The sequence below is a fragment of the Nannospalax galili genome, unplaced genomic scaffold (genome assembly GCF_000622305.1).
Source record: "Nannospalax galili isolate Female #2095 unplaced genomic scaffold, S.galili_v1.0 scaffold10, whole genome shotgun sequence".
In the NCBI taxonomy this organism is placed as follows: domain Eukaryota; kingdom Metazoa; phylum Chordata; class Mammalia; order Rodentia; family Spalacidae; genus Nannospalax; species Nannospalax galili.
In genome coordinates, this window is record NW_008331140.1 from 8,613,608 (window position 1) to 8,617,126 (window position 3,519).

At 43.1% G+C, this 3,519-nt stretch overlaps 1 pseudogene; it reads left to right on the forward strand.

The window, feature by feature from the left end:
• Positions 1 to 314: 314 nt before the first annotated feature.
• On the forward strand, positions 315 to 414 carry LOC115068422 (annotated as a pseudogene).
• The last annotated feature ends 3,105 nt before the right edge of the window (positions 415 to 3,519 follow it).

Consider the following 3,519-nt stretch of genomic DNA (forward strand, 5'->3'; position numbering starts at 1 on the left):
TTGCAGAGACAGAACAAAGGAGAGTTAAATGAGATTGTTTTTGAAAGGGGTATTTGCTATGAAGGTTATTAACAGATAAGTGCTGATAAAGAATTTGCATTTAGGACTGCTTATGTTGTTGCTGCTGATATTAGTGTTTAAGATGTGAGTTAGTTCAACCTATTTGTAGGAAAAGGGGGTAATCCATAGGATAACCTGATAATGCAGAGCAAAAAGAAGTTATTTATAGAAGCAAAGTGTATTAAAGTAGATTACATAGTGACAGATGTGGTTGGATTGTTTCTAATGGTTTTTAAAATAGCTCCTGAACTTGAATTCACAGCACATATACTAACTAAAATAAGAATTTACAGAGAATATTAGTATGTCCCCTGTGTTAGGATGACACAAAAATTTGTAGTGTTCTGTATTTTTCTCCTGGACCCCAAGGAGTCTGTTCTGGAACCTCAGGCTTTGAACCTATCTGAAGCTGATATGATACCACTTCTCACACCCCATTGACACATCAACACAGAGTAGACTCCAGATTGAACACCAAGTAGGACTAGGGTGGGCTATAACCTAACAAGTTGAGGAAATAGCAAACAAAAATTGAAACACCCACTCACCAAACATGAGATTAGATAGCTATACCAAGAAGCATCATCAACCACATAATTCTAATGCCTGTGTTCCATCACACAATCACAAACAGCATGAATAATCAAGACAATTTGTCTCCTCTAGAAACTAACACCGTCACTATGTTCCCTGAGAAAAGCAACTTAGTATATGTACAAGTCAATAATTTCAAAAGAGCAATTAAATATATGTTCAAGGAACACAAAGAAATGACTACCATGAAGACACAAACTGCCGAGTGAAATAACTAAAACAATTTGAGACAGGAAGTTGGAATTCAGTGGAGAAACAACAATCACTGAAGAAAAGTCAAATTAAGATAAGCCTTAAAAAAAATCTCAAGAAATCAGGCAAAAAGCTTAGTGAATACCTTACCAATAAACAGGATTAAGAGGATGAGAGAATGTCAGATATCAAAGACAAGGTAGAGGAAATTGATTATTTAATTTAAAAAAGTAAATCTAAAATAATCCATGAAAGGAACATGCAGGATCTCTGGGACTATATAAAAAGACCAAACTTAGAAATCATAAGTATAGATGAAGGAGAAGAAAGTCAAGTCAAAGGCATAGAAAATATTTTCAGCAAAATTATAGAAGAAATATTTTAAATCTAAGGAAAGATATACCTATCAAGGTATAAGAGGCATACAGAGAACCAATAGACATGACCAGAAAAGAAACTCCCCACGTTATAATAAGAGTTAAAGCACTGAATGTACAGAACAATGAAAAGATATGGAAAGCTATTATCATAGAGAAAGAACAACCTGATTCAAACTTCCAACTCCCACATCCTGTTCTCCTTCTAGTCCTAGGCACAAGCCCACACCTTTTGGCTTCCTGGACCTTTGGACTATCTTCTTGGCCCAGATCCCCCCACTCTTTCTGATCCTTTGCACCCAGACCAGCTCCATTCTTCAGTCTAGCTCCTAGAGACCTCACAGCCTGCCCCCATCCCCAACTTGCCTTTGCACATCTGAGACCAGGCTTCCACCCTGGCTGTGCCCACCCCAAACTGCCTGGGATTCCTGAGACCAGCTTCCTTCCTTGTCTACTTCCCTAGAGACCTCACAGCCTGTCCCCACTCCCAACCTACCTGGGATTCCTGAGGTCAGCCTCCTTCCCTGGTAAATTTGACCCATCCACTGCACCTTGATTCCTACAATCTGATTCAGTCTCCCAGCGCCCACATCCTGCTCTCCTTCTAGCCCTGGGCACAGACCCACTTCTTCACTTGGCACCCCAGACCTCTGGACTAACCTCTTGGCCCAGATCACCCCACTGTTTCCTGATACTTTGCACCCAGACCAACTCAATTATCCAGCCTACTTCCCTAGAGACCTCACAGCCTGGCCCCACCACCAACTTGCCTTTGCAGAGCTGAGACCAGCCTTCTTGCCTTGCTGATCCCACCCCCAGCCTGCCTGGGATTCCTGAGAACAACCTCCTCCCCTGACTGAATGAGAGTGCCTGAATCCTAACTCTATCTAGCAAGCCTCTCAAATTTGACTATGACTGCTGACTAGAGGGACCCATACCTTAGGAGGAAGCCTGAGAGCATCTGATCTTTATTCGACTTGGTCCATTGTGGGAATTCCTGAATAGCTGGACTAAAGCCATCGGGCCCCTCCAACATAAAATCAAAAGAGAGAACCTCAAGCCTAGTCCAACTAGCTTTTCATAACCAATAAGAAAACAATAAAGAGAAATAGACCAAAAACTCAAAAAAGGAAAGCATGAGTCTCACAAAATCAGAAACTGATTTTCTCTCATCCACCCCCACCCTGTCCCCTACTGGCCTTTCTCACAGGTAGGCTCCAATTATTTCACCTTAAATTCCAGGAGTAGCTTCCTGAACCAGATTAACTAAACACCCTACCATAGATCCCCAAGTCCTCACCCAGGCCAGGCAGACACCTCAACACCAACTTCCCAGTCTCTGGATCAGGCAAACAGACCTGCTCAGCCAGGTCTTTGATCCCTCTCACCCAGAGAGTTGCCTCACCACCAACTCTGAGCCTCTGGAAAAGGTAGACAGACCTGCTCAACCAGGAATCTGGTAAGTCAGTTCCAGCTCACTGCCTCTCTTTCCTGTCTCATTCATTTCCCCCCACCCAGACCCCTGCTGGCCTCTCTCAGAGTGGGACTCCAATTCCTTCATCTCAAAACTAGCTACCCCATTTATCTCATCCACCCTCACCCCTTCCCCTGCTGGCCTCTCTCACAGGCAGGCTCCAATTCTTTCACCACAAGTTCCAGGACTAGCTTCCAAACCAGATTAACTAAATACCTTAGCATAGATTCCAAAATCCTCACCAAGGCAGTGCCCTCATCACCAAATTCCCAGCCTCTGAATCAGGCAAACAGACCTGCTCAGCCAGGCCTCTGGTAAGTCAGATTCAACTCACCATATCCCTACCCCATTTCTCTCATCCAACCCCACCACACACCATGCTGGCGTTTTTCACAGGTGGCCTCCAATTCCTTCACCTCAGGTCCCAGTACTAGCTTCCTAAAACTGATTAACTAAACACCCTGTAATAGATCCCTAAGAACCACCCCCCAGGCCTACTTCACAGTGTCCCACAGGCAGACAGATGTGCTCACTTAAGACTCTGATCATTCTGCTACTCAGAATGAGCTTGAAATACCCACCAATTTCTCCTCCATACCCAAACAAAAAGTAACTAAGCTACATAAACAATATTAACAGGACAAAGATTAAATTAAACAAAAACAGAGCAGAAGTTCCTGATGAACACATAACCAGCAAATAACATCCATGTGCCCAAATGGCAATGCAAAAAACAAGCAAGACAAAAAACCAGGAAAATATGTCTCTAACAAAACCCAGGTGTCCTACAGAAGTGCACAGCATTGAGAACAACTATGTAGA